Consider the following 20,537-nt stretch of genomic DNA (forward strand, 5'->3'; position numbering starts at 1 on the left):
CTAGGGAAATGGTGATAGGGTGAAATAGTGAAAGAAAAGAGAAGGAGGAAGAGAGTGTATGTTTCTGTTCCTTCTTGGCTTTCTCTTTACTAATAACGTTGATGCCACTGCAGACACACCCTTACACTAGCCCCGACCTGGGCTGAAGCAAGGGGCAGGGACTGTGACCAGTGAACTCCCTCCTTAGGAACCCAAGAGCAGAGGAACCCCAAGTGCCTTTGGTCAAGAGGAAGTGAGACTATTATTCCTAGAGCGGGGTGGGTCTCAAAAACTTGCTGACTGAAAGCAGAAATGAGAATATAACCTCCTCAGCTTGTCATTCAAGGGTCTTAAATCTGCCAGAGTCCTCAGTTTAGCTCAAGAAAACTCAAACTAACTCACAACTCCTTAGACATTATCTTCATTTATTCTTTTATCCAGCAAATATTTGCTCAGTGCCTGCTCTGAGCCAGGCTCTAGATGTGATTAACTCCCTTGTGAAGTCAAGGACAGAGCTCGATTTGGTTCATATCTTGGTTTTATCATTAGAGGGTCACTGGCTCTAGAGTCCAATGAGCAAGCAGAGGAGAGGAGTTGATGTGAAAAGATTTTGGTTTGAAAATAAAAGGTCAGGACTACACTCGGGTTCTGGTGCACAAGTATGCGGTCAGTTTTGCTGTAAATCTCCTACATCAAATAATGTTTAAAAGAATGTATGAAGGGGGAATTCCCTTGTGGTCCAGTGGTTAGGAGCCGGCACCTTCACTGCCGAGGGCCAGGTTCGGTCCCTAGTTGGAGAGCTAAGATCCGCAGATCCTCAAGCCACGTGGCACGGCCAAAAAAGAGAAAAAAAAAGTGTAAGAAGGAATTAAATGGGAACTTTGGAGAATGAATATCGCCCATAGGAAATAGTGAAATGGGGAAGAGGTGAAATTTATTGCCATTTGGGCAAGATGGTTTATTCATTTGGAGGAAACAATCTCTAACTCTCACATATAACTACAGTTCTTTACAGAATGGACATTTTGTGTATTGTGGCAACTTTGGGGGATAACACATTTTTCTACAAGTACCTGCTTTTGGCTCCATTTTCCATCTAAAATTATACACATGAGGGAGAGAAATGATTCTGTTAACAAAGAATGAGATCATCTTTATCCTCAAAGACCTTGACTGAAGGTCGGTGGTCAATGACCAAAATTCTAATGTCACTGGAGTCCTGGCAGAACGGCATCTGAAACTCTTGTTTCAACTCTTGTATATATCTAATCAGGCTTTTTAAAACCTCTCATGAGTTTAAGGATCAACATAACACAGCCATCTTAGATAGGAACCACTGTTATTGCTTAGGCCTCATTGACTTGGTTTTAGGAAAACACCTCCCATCATCAGAATTTATCCTACAAGCCTTTTTAAGCAGAGACTCAGCTTTCTTCTCCTATTGTCCCCAGTATCAAGCACAGTGCAAGGCATGAAGAGGAAGCTCAGCGATGACAAGCAAGCAGAAAGAGTAACTAAATCTTAATATCTTTACAGAACAGTTTCCAGTGAAGTGGAGCAGAGTCACATACCCACATAGCTCCTATCAATAGAATTTACTTGGCAATTAATAAATGGAGTCCAAAGAGATTGGGACGAATATTTGTTATCAAAGATGCCTCGTCTTGAGTCAAATTGGTGAGCATCAGGTTAATTCCCCTCAAGAGAAGAGATACCATGGGAAAAGGGCTTTTGTGCCAATTGACTCAACGTTTTTCTTTCTTCAACTGCCATCCTGTCTCTAGGGAGAAAAAAGCAAAAACAAAAAACTCAAAACAATGAGAAAAAAGACTGCACTGACAAATAAATAAAAAGAGTTAAGAGGGAATATAGAACAAATTGGAAGTTCTACCGAGAAACAGAAGGAGGCCAACGTATTATTGACAGCCCAAACAGTAAAACCCTAACTTTGATCTCCTACATTCAATCCCTGAAGAATTTTATGGGCATCTGAAACATACATCCTTACTTCCCAGGTATAAAATCCTGAAGAATTTATGTCCTATTTCATATGTTCTCAGATTAAGCATTTTAAAAAATCTGATTCCCTTTTGAGATTCATGCAGAAAGGAGCTAGAACATGCACCCTTGAATGGCACGATGAAGGAAGTGGCAATGTGTCATGATTTCCTGTTCTCTCGGTCCCAGACGTGTTCCCTTGAAGCCACGCTTCTCATCGCTGCTAGAGTAATCGTTCTAAAACTCACATCAGATCCTGTTACTCCCTAACACGGCCTGAAACCTTTGACAGCTTTCCCTGTCTCTAGACTTGAAACTATACCCATCGTCTGGCCCATGCCTACCTCTCCAGTCCATTCATTCCCCACCCTCTACCTGCTCCAACCTCAAATCCAGTGACACTGCGTCAGGTAGAATGATTTTAGCTGCAAGTAACAAAAAATCCGACTTGATCTTTCAGAGAATGAAGGGAACACAAGGCTCCACTTAATCTCTGGTCGGAGTTTGTTCAGGTCATTTGGCTCCATTTCTCTGCAATTCCCTTAGCTCCATGTGACGTCTTTCTCCTCTGGTGGGCTCCCCTTGAAGTAACAAAGCGGAAACTAGTGGCTCTCGGGTTTACATGCTTCCTCTTCCCCAACTATCAAGCCGAAGTCCTGGGCTTCTTTCTGATTGGACATAGCCAGCCCTGAACTAATATACCTGAGGAATGCCATGGCTGATTTTCTTAGGCCTGGAGGACCTGCCTCTCTGGGAACCAGCTATGACAGGGGAATGGATTATGCCACCTGGCTAAGGCCAATCAAGACCCATCCCTGGAGCCGGGAGCGAGGTCAGTTACGCTCAACCCCCTGTCTAGGAAATTTGCAGAGAAGGAAAGAATGGGTGCTCAATAAGCATCTTCAGAATCCAAGGTACCTGACAATAACCTAAGCCTTTCGTCCCATGGTACACCTCTCTGCTCTCTTCCTAGAATGTTCTTCCCCACTTCATCTGTCTGGAAAATTCTTACTCTTTCCTCAGTCTTAGCTCAAGCATTTCATCCTCTGTAAGGCCTCTGGGTATCCACACCCCGGCCCCGCCACCAAACAGAGTGGATTACTCCCTTCCATGTGCCATTCTTATACCCAGCATAGACTTACTTTATTGCCTCATCCCATTATTCATCAATTGTACGTTTAATAGATTTGTCTCCCCATACAGAAGGTTAACCCCTTGAAGACAGAAACCCTAACCTTTTTATCCTTCCTCTTGACATCTATGAAGAGACCACAGCCTATATGAGTATTGTTTAAATAAATTCTGAGTTTTGTTCATTCTAGTGGTGGGAGCGATCCTCAAGTTGTGTGCTGTGTGTGTAGGTATGACCTCTTCTGATGTCATAAACTCAAGAAAGAGACAAGTCTTCAAAAAATGTTGCTAGAGACTGGAGCACAGAGAGGTGGGAGGTAGGACACCTACAGCACTCTGGCCCTTGGCCTCCTTGATCTGGGTTTAGAGGGATCTAGAGGTTTTTGAGAGTCCAGAGCATTATTAGTTGTAATGATGCCCTCTGCCATATGAAAGCAATTCAGGAACCAGGCAAGAGGCTTTCTTATAGGAACCTCAAGCTGGTCACCTGGCCAGGCAGATTCCCTAATCGCATGTGGTGCACCATGTTTATATAACCTTTATTATTCTTAATTGGAAAGGAGGGACATGCTCTAAATAATATTTCCTCTCACCTCCCAGCTCAAAGAAAAAATATACCACTTTTTACCTTTCCTCAACTTACAGTATCTGGGGGTGGAGTAAAGAAACATTTCCAAAAGCTGAAATAAAATTGTTAGCATTATTAGCAATTTTGTAACACACTAAATCTAGGTAGGGCACAGTATATATGGCAGAGAAACACAGGAAGCAATTGGGAAATGTCAGGGAAGCTAATAATGAATTCGCCAATGAGAAGTGCTTTGCAAATAATAACATTGATGATAGTACCACAACTCTCCTGGAGGGCCCCAGGATTCAGTTAGAAGACAGTCAAGGTGTTAGATGCTAGTAACTGTCATTAGAGTCGCAAAAGCAGCAGAAGACTGGCTCTCCGACCTTAGCAGAGTCACACATCAATGGAATAGCTAGAGACTATGCATAATATAACCTAGTGTAGTATAAATTATGCATCTGTGATAGCACTGTAACGACGTTATTTCACTGATTACTGAGTGATTGGCGTGGATATCAATCAGGAAAGGCTCTCGAGGGGGTGAGTCACGGATTTTTAAACAAGTGGTTGATGTAATGTGGATGGTACTCAAAAAATATTATCTTAGCAGCTGTGTAGAGAATGAACTGAGACGGGGGAGCACAAAGCAGGGAGATCAGGTAGGAGGCGGTAATGCAGACGAGGTGACGGGAGCGTGGACTGGTGTGTGGGCTGTGAAATGGAGCTGGGATCGTTTAGAGAAGGCAGTGCAAAGGACTGCATCACACGTGGGCTTTGCAAACAAGCTGACTCGGGCTCCAAGCCTGGCTTCCCCACTGACTAGCTGAGTTGCTTGACTACCTAACCTACCTGCTATAAGGCTATTCCCTCATCTACAAAATGCACTCATGGTTGTTTGTCGTTTTTGAAGTGCATTATCTAGACATCCTTCCTAATTTGAATGAATCCCAATGGGATTGGGAAGCCACAAAAGAGAAGCTGTTCCTCATGCTTTGAGTAGAGCCAGTTGATGCTCTCCCTCCTCTCTGTGCTGGGGGGTGGTGATGCAAAGGCACTGTGGTCAGCTTGAGAATCTTCGAAGTCTCTGTGGTGAGATTAGCATCCACAGGCATGGCGGGGCATGTCCTGGGAATTGTAGCTGAGGTTGGATCCCAACTTTGTGCTCTGCTTCTTCCCTTGGCTCTTCCCTGAACCTAGTCTTCTACCTTCCTATAAATTCTGTGAGTTGCCTGATAACTTTCCAGTAAATTGCTTTTCTACTTAAGACATCTGTTGCCTGCTACCAAGAACACTGACTAAAACGTGACCTCACAGGGCTGTTTGAAGGTTGAATAAGACGGTGTGTATAAAGTCTTTAGCCCAGTACTTGCCTCAGGCAAATGCTTGCTAAATGGTTGATCTAAGGCAAAAACAAAGAAAGCATTTGTGACAGAATAGACTTTGATGACTAATTAGATGTGAGAGAAGAATAAAAAGGAAGAATGGGGAAGATAACACTGTTTACCAACCTGCCTTCCACATCCCTGTTCTGTGTCTAACAAGAGTATGAAAGCCAACAGGACGACCTGCTTAAAACAGGTTAGAGAGTAATGGCAAAGTACCGAATGAGCCTGTTGACTGAGAGCATGACAAAGTCTGAACTTGTTCGCCCGGCACACAAGACATTTTATAACCCTGTCCGGACCTTCCTTTCTAGCCCGGATACTTGCCACTCCCTGAAAAGCGGCTGCCGTGGAGTCAGAGCAAGCTGCTTGGTGTCCCATGAACGAACCAGGTTATTCTGATATTCACTGCCTTTGCCCACTGTATTCTCCCTGCTTGGAATGTCTTTCTCAACCTCCCTCAACTTCAACTCCTTATTTAAGACTTGGGTTACATATTTTCTCCTCCATGAAGCCCTTCCTAACTCTTTGCAAGCAGAGTTACTTGCTCCTACCTCTGGGCTCCCACGGAATTTCGTTCATGCCTCCCTGATAGCAAGGACCACACTTTATTCCAATGTTCTCTTCGTGTCTGTGTCATTGCCCCGTGTGGTCCCAGACCCCAGGGATGACAGATTGGTCATCCCCGCATCCTCATTCCCTGATGTTATGTGGCCCGTAGACAGTACTTCACAGGCTTGCTGTCGGATACCCAGAACATTTCTTTATATACTTGCTTAGAGATAAAAGGGTTTGCTTGTGAGAGAATGAACCAGATTCAACAATCCACACGCAAAAATTAGTCCTGTTCGTTATTTGTTCACGCATTATGAAATAATCAGGGTCCTTTATCTTCCTAGCTCCTGAAGAGCAAAGTTCTGTTTTAATTCACTTTGTACCAACATGGTTTTGCACCAAGAAGTGCAGTAAAGGAATTTAAGGGGCTGCTTGGATGTAACCAAAGAGATGTTGTAAATAAGCTGCGGAAGCCATGGTTGGAGACCCTGGGCTGCAAGAAGCCAAGCCAGAAGCCTTGGTTAGGTTTTTCTATAGACTCTCTACAACTCTGATCCCCATGATTCAACCAAATCACCTTTCTTAAATAGGCTCTGCTAATGAAAATAAAGATTCCCCTTTGCATTTCCTCAAGTTAGGCGTAAGTACCAGGTTCCAGAGGAACATAGCCTTGACGCCAAAATTTAGTTTTATCTTCCATTGTCCTAAGAAACTATTCCTTCTCATTTTATTAAAAAAATTTTAGAGATTTCACTTTTAAATTATTTTTGAGTAGATAACACATTACTGTGATCCAAAATTCAAAACTATACAGTGTAGGGGACTTCCCTGGTGGCACAGTGGATAATACTCCACGCTCCCAATGCAGGGGCCCGGGTTCGATCACTGGTCAGGGAACTAGATCCCGCATGCATGCTGCAACTAACAGGTCACATGCCACAACAAAGGAGCCCATGTGCTGCAACTAAGGAGCCTGCCTTCCACAACTAAGACCCAGTGCAACCAAATAAATAAATAAATAAAAACTACACAGTGTAAAGTGTTCCCGCCTACAATGTAACCCAGCTATCAAGCTTCCCTTACCATAAGCAACCAAAGCTATCTCTTTCTCATGCATTCTTCCAGAGATATTTTATGCATGTAAGGAAATATTTTTAATTTCCTACTGCCTTTTACACAAAAGTTAAAGTAGTACACACAGTTCTGCATCTTGCTTCTTTTCACTAAATAAGATGTCGTGTAGATCTTTTCATATCAGTATTTATCCTTTTTCCTGGCTGCATAGTATTCCATTGCACAAGTGAACTATATTAGGCCAGTCTCCCATGAATGGACCTTCTGTTTTTTCCCTAATCCTTTCTATTTTTATAAACAATTCAGCAGCTCTTTTAAACCTCTCTTCAAACTTCCTACCAGCCTCTGCCTCCCTTAGTCTCCAAAAATGCTGTCTTTCTTCACTCACAGAGAAAACAGAGGCCATTACATAGAGATTCCATCAATTTCCTGTCTCCCATCCACTTTGTGCTTCAAACTCCATCAATACCAAACAGCAAATAGTTCTGAGAATGTGCATGTTCTCTCTTGTTTCTTCTGTACCTTTGTATATGCCATTCCTACTCCCGCCGTCATTGGGTTTGCCTGGGAAACCTCTATTAACCTTTCAAATCCAAGTTTGGATATCATGCCAGAGGGAGTTAATCAGTTGCAGCTGTGTAGTATGTCTGTAGCTCGTTCTTCTCCCTCCATCGTACTTATTATGCTGGTTTGAAATTTGTTTACAAGTCTCTGTTCCATAGGTCTGTGAGCACCTTGAGAGCTAATTCATGTCAGGATGCCTAGCACTTAGCATAATCTGGTAATAGAAGCTACTCAATAAATATTTGTGGAATAAATGAATAAATAACATGGGGGAGACATAAGCACACTCTGTAATGACAAGTATTTGCAAAAGAGCAGAATGAGTCTTCAGTCTGCACAGTGTAGCAGAAACAGCATTGGACCAGAAACCAAGAGAACCAATTCTGGTCCATGGAAGCAGGAAACTCTTTCCAATGTTCGTTGCTGTATCCTCAGTGCCTAGAAGAATGGCTGACTTGATTGGTGCTGAGAAAGAATGAGGCTTTGTGGTACATTTGTCTTTGAATCTGCCAAAGACACGCTTTATTTCAAATAGTTTGCAGGGAGAAAGCTAGAACCAGAGAGTCTGTAGTTTTTGGACTAAAAACCGAACATACCTAACACCCCGTTGTAGGTGAACTATCATAAGGCCAGAGAATTTATTATCAGCTTAAGTTGAGCAAATTCAATCAATTGACTTTTATTACAAATATATCTTATAGATTAAATTAACACATTTCACATAGCCACAGGTTTTTCCAAGCTTAGAGGTAACATGCTTAATTTGGGAAATGAAATAAAAAACCTTATAGATGATCTTGGCTCCTCCTCTGTGACACTAAAAAATAGCAATAGTGTGACAGTCAGAGACAGAACCCCTAAGAATTTAAACTGAAATAAGACCTTTACTCCACCTGGCCTGTCCTCTAACAGAACTCTGTTCATCGCTCTCCCGCGGTCACCAGCATGCAGATATTCTTCTGCACTCTCTTCCTTTCCTTACCAAACAGGAGTAGCATGCACATTAATGTCAATTCTCCACCAGTTCGTGAAAATAAGATTCTTTAGGGAATTCCCTGCTGGTCCAGTGGTTAGGACTCCACGCTTTCACTGTCGATCCCCGGTCGAGGAATTAAGAACCTGCCAGCCACGGGGTGTGGCCAAAAAAAAAAAATTGAATTAAAAAAAAGAAAAGAAGATTCTTTTGTCCTAATGCTTCTGATCAAACATCATGGTGACCCATAGATTGTTTTTAGACCAAGACTGAATCAAAGTTTTATAATTTTAATTTCCACAATGTTCAATAAGTATGTGTTGATTGACTGAATGAACATTTGGCCATTAATTAGCTCTGTAACCTTGGGCAAATTTCATTGAACTTTTCTGAGCCTCATTATCCTCATCTATACAATCGAGTTTGATTGATGTATTTTTCAAATTATTATTTTTTCTTTTTTTTCAAATTATTTTTAATAGCTTAAACCTTTCTTCAAACAAAATCCTAGGCAGAACACAATATACAGGACAGAAAAAAAAAGTGGAGGTACTCTAGATAAAATAGGTTTGGGGACCCTAAGACTCCTTGCTTCACCTCCTCCTTCCCTACCGTCACTTCAGCTCTGAGCCCCAGGGCTCTGTGAGGCACCATCTAAAAATCCTCAGGAGGGGCTTCCCTGGTGGCGCAGTGGTTGAGAGTCCGCCTGCCGATGCAGGGGACACGGGTTCGTGCCCCGGTCCGGGAAGATCCCACATGCCGCGGAGCGGCTGGGCCCGTGAGCCATAGCTGCTGAGCCTGCGCGTCCGGAGCCTGTGCTCCGCAGCGGGAGAGGCCCGCGTACCGCAAAAAAAAAAAAAAAAAAAAAAAATCCTCTGGACTAGGGAATTCCCTGGCAGTACAGTGGTTAGGACTCCATGCTTTCACTGCCAAGGGCCGGGTTCAGTCCCTGGTCGGGGAACTAAGATCCCACAAGCCGCCCAGTGCCGTGAAAATATAAATAAATAAATAATAAAAATTTTAAAAATAAAAATAAAAATCCTCTGGACTAGATGATTATATACATGACATTGACTCCCAGACTGGTAAAGAAACTTACAGTCATGTAGGTCCTGAGATTCCCAGCCTTAGGAATTAAACAAGATAGAGCTACACAGGCAAATGAAAATATGAATTTCTTTGCTTTGGGTCAACCAACAGCAGCTGATTATTTAATGCTAAGCAGAATTCAAAATTATATATAGTGTTGATAAATTAACAATGAACATGCTAACAGTGAACAATGAACATGGTAACATAAATTATAACAAATAACTTTCGGTAGATAAAATTTCTCAACATATTATAAAAATGAGTGGGGGTAATAAAAGGAATCCCTGGGGAGTGAAAAGGTTGAGACTCATGATGAATTCCATTTTCTTCCTTTTCATACATATAAAATGAGGCAGAGAAAGATGAAATGGCCTTTCTAAGCTCCCACAGCTTACTTAGTGGCAGAACACAGCGCTTGCCGTTTCCAGCCCACTGTTCTTTCCCGACCGTGTTGGCTTTCTGTGTAAGGTTAGACTTCCACCTTTATGTGTCTGGGATCCGTGGTCACACAGCTACAGAATGATAGAAAGTCCTCATTATCTCAGCATTCATTCTCTGAATCCCTGAAGTTTGAAGTTATGAAGGAGAGTAAAAGTCATCATAACTTAGAAACGTTTACTTATCAAATGACTGCTTATAAATACCCATCCCCATTAAACATTAACGTCTATTCTCCCCTTCTAGGGTCAATTTCTTTGTCAAGTCTCGAGTTGATGACTGGATTTTTACACGTATTTGACAATACAGTCCAAACACAACGGAAATCAACTACAAAGTGAAATTGCGCGTCTCATGAAAGATAATTTTATGAGATTGATGAAAGAAGGCCAATGAGCTTAGTCCACAGTGAAAGAGGGGAAAAGACATTGACATCGAAGAGGTAGGCAAAGGCCTTGTTTAGGATTAAGATTAGGGATGGCCTTGTGGGTCTCAGTGCTTTTTGTTTTTATTCTGATTGGGATGGGGAATTGGGGGAGGCCTTTAAGCAGGGCAAGTGACAATCAGATTTATCTCTAAAATTTTCATTTTGAAACTGGCAAATACACTAAAATACATGATTTTGCAACTGTATTTCTGTGATTTTATCCCATAGATGCAGCTCCACATGTATGAAATGACACCTGTATGAAGTCTTTCATTGTTGCATTATTTGCTCAGCAAAAGGTACCTGGTTAAATAAACGATGGTATGATAAGCAGCGGGAAAAACAATAAGGAAGATCTCTATGTGCTAATATGAAAAGAGCTTTAGGATGTATTGGTAAGTGAAAAAAAGCAAGATACAGAACACTGTAGAATAGTCTCTATAGTAGGCTACCTTTTATGTAATAAGGTGAGAGATATATTTGCATATGCTTGCATTTGCCTTAAAAATCCTAGAAGGATAGGGCTTCCCTGGTGGTGCAGTGGTTGAGAATCTGCCTGCCGATGCAGGGGACGCGGGTTCGTGCCCCGGTCCGGGAAGATCCCATATGCCGCGGAGCGGCTGGGCCCGTGAGCCATGGCCGCTGAGCCTGCGCATCCAGAGCCTGTGCTCCGCAACGGGAGAGGCCACAACAGTGAGAGGCCCGCGTACTGCAAAAAAAAAAAAAAAAAAAAATCCTAGAAGGATAAAAAAAAAACATACCAATGGAAATAAATATCATTAGAGAGTTGGGGTGAGGGATGCAGGAGTAGGTTATAGATTTCTCTGAGCCTATCTTTTTATAGTGTGTTGAACTTCGAACCATGCAAATGTTGTACCTAATAAAAAAAAATACATTTAAAAATCACTCTGGCTGCTCTGTGGAGAGAAGTTGTAGGGACAAAGAGTAGAAGCTGGGAGACCATTAGGAAGGTGGTGAAGTTGGTTGGGCAGGTGTAGATGGTGGCTGGCTCTGGAAGGAAGCAGTGGAGGTGGTGAGAAGGAGTCAGGTTGGGGGTGCAGAGCCAGGTGGACTTGCTGATGGATTGGATGTCACATGTGAGAGAAGAAAAAAAAAAAGAAATCAAGGATAATTCCTAATATTTGTCTTGGGCAGCTGGAGGAGAGAAAATGGAGTAGAGGTTGGGAAGGGGCAGGGAAAATTGAGAACCAAGGGTCTGTTTTGGACTCGTGAAGACTGATATGTCTCTTGGATGTCCAAGTGGAAATGTCCACAACTAGAGAGAAACATCCAAAAGAATGAAGACAGCAGAGATGTTTCCAAAGATGAGTTCAACTCCCTGTGAGTTTTAACTGAAGGATTGAGAGACTGTGGGAAAATTAATAAAACCCTCAAGCATTTTGTTAAATATCCATCTTCATTTTCATGCTGCACAAATAAAATACAAAGGAAAAATGTCACTTGTGCCATTATAAGATTTTGTTGGAAAAAATTATGTCCAAAAATTCCAGTCAGTCATTGGACTTGTTCTTAGTTCTAAGAGTAAGCCTGTAGTTATCATTATAGCCTATATTTTGGTAGATATAAAGTAAATATACTTTCACAATTTTTATTTCACTTTTCAAGATAAAACTCAATTCAAAGCTTTTTCACTATTGGGAATTCCCTGGAGGTCCAGTGGTTAGGACTTGGCACTTTCAGTGCTGGGGCACAGGTTCAACTCCTGGTCAGGGAACTAAGATCTCCAAAGCTGAGCAGTATGGCCAATAAAAGAAAAAAGAAAAACAAACAAAAAAATTTTCACTGTTTATTATGAAATGTAAGCAGCCTACCCTAAGTGGCCTTTTAAAAATTATTTTTAATTAATTAATTTATTTATTTATTTGGTTGTACCAGGTCTTAGTTGTGGCAGGTGGGCTCCTTAGTTGCAGCTTGCCAGCTCCTTAGTTGTGGCACTCGGGCTCCTTAGTTGTGGCATTCAAACTCTTAGTTTCGGCATGAAATGTGGGATCTAGTTCCCTGATCAAGGATCTAACCCAGGACCCCTGCATTTGGAGTGTGTCATCTTATCACTGCGCCACCAGGGAAGTCCCTAAGTGGCCTTTTTAGTCTTCCAAATAAGATAGAAAAGTGACAGTGACAGAAACAGAGGGAAACAAATATAATTCAAATTTTTCTCTTGGATACTAAGTTCACTTCTTTATTAACAGGACAACTTACTACATGACCTGGACTGATAACAGGGCAAGAGGTGGAGAGTAACAATTATTCCTACTTTACCATTCTAGAAGTCAAGTTAATACTTTTTGATTAAAATGCATAACTGCTTTCTTAAGAACTCTACCTTCAACTATTAATTTGCCTCTCATGTTTTACCTGAGCAGGACAGAGTTGAGAAATGTTCTACTGTTAATATAAGTCAGGGTATTACTGTCTATAGTGTTCGCTGCAATGCCCAGTATCTTAAAATTTTCGGGCTGCCAAAACTAATTACCACTGTGGCTTAAACAACAAACATTTATCTCTCAGGTTTCTGGAGGCTGGAAGTCTGAGATCAGGGTGTCAGCATGGCCAGGTACAGGTGAGAGCTCTCTTCCTGGTTACGTTCTCACATGGCCTTTCCTTGGTTCGTTCACGCAGAGAGAGATCTCATGTGTCTCCTCCTCTTCTTCTAAAGGCATTAATCCCATGATGGGGGCTTCACCCTCATGACCTCATCTAACCCTAACTACCTCCCAGATGTCCCACCTCCAAGTGTCATCACGCTGGGAATTATGGTTTTGACATACGAATTTGGAAAAGGGGGGACACAAACATTCAGTCCATAGCACCCAGCCTAGATCCCCCTTCAGGTTGGAGACCCCCAGGTGCTGGAAGTGTTGGCTCCTGATGGCTTTCAGCTGAGTCCTCTCAAGGACTTGCCTGAAGGAAGCAGCCTTTCTTAAGGTTAGGCCCCTTTCCAAAGGGGTGAGTGATAGGTACAAGTGGAAGAGAGTACGAAGATCCAGCCGTCTTGCCTCAATATGAGACAGCTCGGATGAGCCATCCCACCTCCTGAACTTCCCATGAGGTCACCTGAGCCCAACCTTCTGCCCCTGTCCTGTTCCCCTGGCTCCCTTATAGGTGTTGTTCCCAATAGATTTCCCACCCACAAATCTCTGTCTCAGAATCTATTTCCTGGTGCCCAACCTAAGACACCAGGAGACCTCATTAACCGCATATTCAAATAATAAATAACCAAATCATGCAAATTTCTCTACATTTTGTGTAGGTTAAGGCACAGCATATAAAAGGTAAATGAAGTGGAAAATGCCCAGAGTAGCGAGCGCGCTATTGGACCATCCCAGGGCTTGCTTTATGCACTTTGCACATGTCATACACACATTTGTGGGAGGAAAAAACTCTCCCTTATGTCTGTGTGGTCCCATATCTTTTTGTCTGTCACACAGAGTAGTCTCTTTGCTTATTATAACTGACCTCTGAATGCGCTAGATAAGAGAACCAAGTTTTGCTCCCGTTCTGCCGGAATTTATTTTTGTTTTTTAAGGATGCATAACAACAGGCAGTCCAATTTCAGTCTGAATATTCTTGGAAGAAATGAAGAGTAAATCACGAAATGAAACAGCCAGCTCGGCAGCTCTCCTTAAGAATCCCCCAGCAGGGGTTATGTGGCTGCATCTAAAAAAAAGCAGGCCTTTGTTGCTGAGATGATTTATCACACACGTAACAATTCCCAGATCATAGATTATTTTTGCTGATTTGTTTCCGTCATTGTAATTTATTTAGCCTTCACCTTTCAAGATCCTTTATGACCATTAGTACGATTTTTAAAATAGCATCGTGCAGGTGGGATTTCGCAAAGAACATTCAGGCGCTTCTCTCCCTTTCAGGTCAGCGTTTAGTGAAGTCCAGAGGATTTTTTTTTTTTCATGGAACCCATGTAGCCTAACTTATATTCAGAGATATAGTCACAAAGAGACTCTGTCTTCAGGACTCTTATTTTTTAATAGTTATTTCTCCATTTATTTCCTTTTAGATTTTTGAATTTTGTCATTCTTTGATAATCATCATTTTATTACATAATTACAGAGAAGATGGAAATGGGGTAAATGAAAAAGTGTCCATAATCTTGTCACCAGAACAAACCAGAATCAACATTGGTGGTTTATTTTCTTTCAGACTTTTGCCAAAATAGTGTATATAGTAGCGTTTACAATTTTTAGAAAATATACTCATGCCATGTTATAATTTAACTTACCAATATGTAATAAATATTGTCCATGTCAATAAATACACCATTAAAATATTGAACAGATGCACTATTTTATAGTATGGGCATATCATAACTTCTTTAATCAATATCCTGCTATGAAACATTTATATTATTTCCTTTTTTATTACTTTTATAAACAATGTGTAAGTGGACATCCTTGCAAATAAATCTTTGTACAAATAACTGGTTACTTCCCTAGGGCAAATTCTTAGAAGTAGGATTTCTGCATCAAAGAGTAGTTACATATTTAAGATTTTTAAAAATGCTTATTGCTGGGCTATAGCAAAAAAAAAATGCTTATTGCTAAATTGTTTCAATTTATATTCCCACCAATAGTGGCTGAGAATGCTCTTTCCCACACTCTTGTCACCCTGAGTATATAATTCTTTTTAATCTTTGCTGATCTAATGATGAAAAATAGGATCTTGTTTTTAGTTGCTTTTGTTTGATTTCTAGTGAGACTGAATTTTAAAAACAATGTTTATTGACCATGTACATTGCTTCCTCTGTGAAATGTCTGTTCATGTCCTCTGAACATAAGATATTGACTTCGAATATTTATATTATTGAGTTTTAACAGCCCTGTCTATATATTTATCGTACATCTGTGTGTATTCTACATTTAGAACTACATATACTCTAACAAGTTTCCATCCGGTTTGTCTTAACTTTAAATTTAATTTTCTGGGCATAAAGATTTTTTTTAAATGTCCTACAGAATGTAGGACATTCTGTACCCAAGATTATATAAATAAACTAAGAGAAACTGTATTTTCTCCTAGTAATTAATGGATTCATTAGAAACTTTTTTTTTTTTTTTTTTTTTTGGTGCGATACGCGGGCTTCTCACCGTTGTGGCCTCTCCCGTTGCGGAGTACAGGCTCCGGACGCGTAAGCTCAGCGGCCATGGCTCACGGGCCCAGCTGCTCCGCAGCATGTGGGATCTTCCCGGACCGGGGCACGAACCCGCGTCCCCTGCATCGGCAGGCAGACTCTCAACCACTGCGCCACCAGCGAAGCCCTAGAAACTTTTGTTACATTTACATCTTTAACCTACTAAACTTTTGATTATATCTGTGAGGCAGGAGTCTATTTTTTTCCTATTGTTTAGGCAGTTATCCCAAACTTATAAAATAATCCATCCTTTCTCTTTTCAACTGAAATGCTGTCATTGATACATGCTAAATTTGTAAATAACTTTAAATCTGCTTCTGGACTTTTCATTCTGATTGGTTGTTCTGTCTGTGAGTCCTATGCCTATACTATACGTTTAATCAGTATTGTTTTATAATGTGTTTTGGTATCTGATATGACCCTTATCTCCTCTGTATGTTTTTTAGACTATATTATCTTTAATGTTACCTCTTCTTCTCTTTTTCAAAATGTCCATTATTCTTATATATGTATTCTTCCATATATACAGATCTTCCTCGACTTACGATGGGGTTACATCCCAATAAACCCAACATAAATTGAAAATACTGTTAAGTCAAAAGTGCGTTTAACGCACCTACCCACTGAACATCGTGGCTTAGCCTAGCCTAACTTACACGTGCTCAAAACACTTGCATTAGCCTACAGTTGGGCAAAATCATCTAATGCAAAGCCTATTATATAATAAAGTGTGGAATATAGCATTAATTTATTGACTTGAAAGTAAAAAACAGAATGGTTGTCTGGGTATAGAATGGTTGTAAGTGTATTGTGATCACGAGGCTGACTGGGAGCTGCAGCTCGCTGCCCAGCATCATGAAAAAGGATCGCTAGCCTGGGAAAAGAGTAAAGTTCAAAATTCTAAGCATGGTTTCTACTGAATGCTTATTGCTTTCGCAATTTCATAAAGTCGAAAAATTGTAAGTCGAACCATCCTATGTTGGGGACGATCTATACTTAATAGAGAAGTTTTCGATTCACAGCAAAACTAAGAGGAAGGTACAGAGAGATCCCATAAATCCCCTGCCCCCACACATTATCAGCATCCCCACAAGAGTGGTACTTTTGTTACAATGGATGAACTTACATTGACTTATTTCTTCCATATGTATTTTTATACTATACTATATTATATATTCTTTCATATATTTTAAAATATTTATTTATTTATTTGGCTGCCCTGGGTCTTAGTTGTGGCACATGGGATCTTTTTTAGTTGCAGCATGCAGACCCTTAGTTGCGGCATGTGCGATCTAGTTCCCCAACCAGGGATTGAACCCAGGCCCCCTGCATTGGGAGCGTGGAGTCCTAGCCATCCTAGCCACTGGACCACCAGGGAAGTCCCTCTTTCATATATTTTTATACTACTTTTGACACATCCTCCTCAAAAGAAATCCTTTGGAATACTATTAAATTTATATGTGAATTTAGGAAGAATTTACTTTTCAGAATATTTCAAAATATCTGGAAACATACCCTAAACATTTATTTAGGTCTTTGATTATGACCCTAGATCAGGATTTGTAGATTCCTTACATAGGCCTAAGATATTTCATGTCAAGTTCATTCTTTTCTTTTTTTAAATAAATTTATTCATTTTATTTATTTATTTTTGGCTGTGTTGGGTCTTCGTTGCTGTGCGTAGGCTTTCTCTAGTTGCGGTGAGCGAGGGCTACTCTTTGTTGCGGTGTGTGGGCTTCTCATTGCGATGGCTTCTCCTGTTGCAGATCACGGGCTCTAGGCGTGTGAGCTCAGTAGTTGTGGCTCACGGACTCTAGAGCGCAGGCTCAGTAGTTATGGCACACGGGCTTAGTTGCTCCACAGCATGTGGGATCTTCCCGGACCAGGGCTCGAACCCGTGTCCCTTGCATTGGGAGGCGGATTCTTAACCACTGTGCCACCAGGGAAGCCCATCAAGTTAATTCTTAATGCTCTTATTGTTCAATGGGATACTTTTTCATTATACTTCCTAACTCTTACCAAGCCTATTGACAGTTTTATAGACATATTATTCACATACTATAAAATTCATTCTTTTAAAGTGTACATTTCTGTGGTTTTTTAGTATGTTCACAAGGTGGTACACTATCAACACCATCTACTTTAGAACATCTTTATTGCCCTCAAAAGAAACCCAAATCCATTAGCAATCGCTCCTATTTTCTCTTCCGCCCAGCTGTCTCTTCATTAGCTGTTTCTAATCTGTAATCTTCCTAATAAAATTTTAAGTATAGCTTTCCTGAGTTCTGTGAGGCATTCCAGTGAATTATTGGACTTAAGGGGGTTATTGAAAGCCCTGAATTTATAGCCAGTTGGTCAGAAGTATGGGTGGCCTGGGACCTCCAAAGTGGATCTGACATCTGAAGTAAGGACAGTCCTGTGGGAGTCGTGCCCTTTACCTTGTGGGGTCTGCACTAACCCTGGATGGCCAAGATTGAATCTCAGAATATCCACTTGGGGTTGAAAGGCAACAAGCTTCTTTTTGTGTGCTTTTTGACCATTTGTAGACATTTGTCTCCCTTCTCCTTGGGCTATTTGTTGCAAGACCCCCAATGGATGCCTGAAACCTTGGATAGTACCAAACCCTATATATACTATGTTTTTCCTGTACATACGTAGTTATGATAAAGTTTCATTTACAAATCAGGCACTGTAAGAGATTAACAACAATAATAACAAAATAGAACAATTATAACAATATACTGTAATGAAAGTTCTGTGAATGTGGTCTCTCTCTCAAATTTAATGCCTTTTTTTGTATTAACTAAGCATTTATCATGCACTGTGACCTCAGCTTTTGCAGTTTGAGGTGCAACAGCAAAGCTAGCACAGATTTCTTTTTCCTTCTTCACAATTTTAAGGACAGGAGATTTGTTCTTACCCTAGATCTTAGCAACCTCAGCATACAATTCTTTTTCTTTCCTTATTAAGCCAAGAACTTTCACCTTTTCACTTAAAGGAAGCACTTTACAGCTTCTCTTTGGCATTTCCTAATTGTCAGCATCACTACTCTTGCACTTTGGGGCCATTATTAAGTAAAATAAGAGTTGCTTGAACACAAGCACTTCGATAAACTACAGTCAATCTGATAACTGAGAAGGCTACTAAGTCTAAGTGACTAATGGGCAGGATACATTGGACGCAAGGATGATCCCAGGTGGGATGAAGCAGGACAGAGCAAGATTTCATCACACTATTCTGAATGGCATGTAATTTAAAACTTATGAATTGTTTATTTCTAGAATTTTCCATTTAATATTTTTGACCACAGTTTACTACAACCATAGAAAGTGAAATCATGGGCAAAGGGGGACTACATATCTTTTTTGGAGAAAAATCTATTCAAGTCTTTTGCCCATTTTTAATTGGGTTATTTTTTTTTTACTGTTGAGTTTTAAGAGTTTATTAAATAATATAGTCCAAATATCAGATGAATCAGATATATAATTTGCAACTATTTTGTTCCATTCTGTGTGTTTTCTTTTCACTTTCTCGATGGTGTCCTTCAAAGTTTTTAATTTTGATGAATTCTCATCTATTTTTTATTTTGGCATATCTTAGAAACCATTGCCTAACTCAAGGTCACAAAAATTTACTACTACATTTTCTTCTAAGAGTTCTGTAGTTTTAGGTCATATTTTTAGAGCTATGATCCATTTTCAGTTAATTTTGGAGTATTGTGTGAGGTAGCGGTCCAGTTTTATTGCTTTGCACGTGGATATCTAGTTGTTCCTAGTCTATTGATTTTAAGCATCTTGTAACTTTCCACCTAACATTATTTCTAGTAGATTCAATAGATTTCTCTTTTTTTTCAAGTAATAATACCATGTTCAAATGATAACTTTGCTTTTTCCTTGACAGTATTTGTACTTATTATTTTGTCTTCTCAGATATATTTTTTTAAACATGATGATCACATCATCTTCATATTTTTCTTCATTTTAAAGGGAATGTTTCTGCAGAAACAGACTCACAGACATAGAGAACAGACTTATGGTTGCCAAGCAAGAGGAGGATGGGGGAGGGATGGATTGGGAGTTTGGGATTAGTAGATGCAAACTATTATCTATAGGATGGATAAACAACAAGGTCCTACTGTATAGCACAGGGAACTATATTCAATATCTTGTGATAAACCATAATGGAAAAGAATATGAAAAAAGAATGTATATATATGTATAACTGAACCACTTTGCTGTACAGCAGAAATTAACACAACATTGTAAATCATGTATACTTTAATAAATTTTTTTAAAGGGAATGTTTCTAGAGTTTTGCCACCACTGAGTATGGCACGTTAGAGTAATAAATGCTTTCCAGTATCTGCTACTGCATCTATATTTTGCTGCTACTGATATAAGATGAGGAGATATGATTTTGCTGTAAAACCTCTTTAAATTATGTTTTAAGAATATATTGTTATAATTTCTACTAGATGTAGTCTCCTTTAACAATTTTTTTTTTTGCTATAAGTTTTGGTTAAAACAATTTTGTATTTTTTTGTCTTGAAGGTAACATTTATTGAGACTTGACTGTGTACCAGGCACTGTGCTATGGGTTTACACACAAGACTTGTTTAACCTTCACAACTACCCTGTGAAGTAGAGACCATCATATCTTCTGTTTGCAGATGGGAAAAAAATGACGCTCAGAGAGCTTACCCAGTGTGTCCAAGGACACTCAGCTGGAATGTAACATAACTGAGATTTCTACCTGGCTATCTGCTGTCTGACCATGGGGTCTTCATTCTTTGTCTCCTTAATTGAGGTATAGTTGACATATAACATTATATTAGTTTCAGGTGTACAGCATAATGATTTGCTATATGTATATATTGTACTGATCACCACTGTAATTCTAGTTAACATCCATCACCACACATAGTTATGAAATTCTTTCCTTGTGACAAGAATTTTGAAGATCTATTCTCTTAGGAACTTTCAAATATGCAATACAGTCACCATGCTATTAACTAACAGTCACCATGCTATCTATTACCTCTCCAGGACTTATTTATTTTATAATGGAAGTTTGTACCTTTTGACCACCTTCACCCATTTTGCCCACCCCCCAGTACCCACTTCTGGCAGCAACCAATCTGTCCTCTGTATCTATTAGTTCTTTTTTTTTTTTTTTTAGATTCC

The 20,537-nt window shown here is 40.1% G+C and overlaps 2 long non-coding RNA genes across 4 annotated transcripts in view; one reads left to right on the top strand and one right to left on the bottom strand.

The window, feature by feature from the left end:
• The window catches only part of LOC115866664 (uncharacterized), a 47,432-nt gene that overhangs the window by 10,285 nt on the left and 16,610 nt on the right, over positions 1–20,537 (top strand). For both annotated transcript variants that reach the window (XR_009559717.1, XR_009559718.1), the window contains exons 2-3: positions 10,007–10,202; positions 10,416–10,582. This is a non-coding gene — a long non-coding RNA (uncharacterized lncRNA). The remainder of the gene's footprint in view (positions 1–10,006; positions 10,203–10,415; positions 10,583–20,537) is intronic.
• Positions 7,819–20,537, bottom strand: part of LOC138842407 (uncharacterized) — an 88,536-nt gene continuing 75,817 nt past the window's right edge. For both annotated transcript variants that reach the window (XR_011376888.1, XR_011376887.1), the window contains exons 3-4: positions 9,718–9,834; positions 7,819–8,376 (exon numbers count right to left, since the gene is read on the bottom strand). This is a non-coding gene — a long non-coding RNA (uncharacterized lncRNA). The remainder of the gene's footprint in view (positions 8,377–9,717; positions 9,835–20,537) is intronic.

This window comes from Globicephala melas, chromosome 18, assembly GCF_963455315.2.
Source record: "Globicephala melas chromosome 18, mGloMel1.2, whole genome shotgun sequence".
Taxonomy (NCBI): domain Eukaryota; kingdom Metazoa; phylum Chordata; class Mammalia; order Artiodactyla; family Delphinidae; genus Globicephala; species Globicephala melas.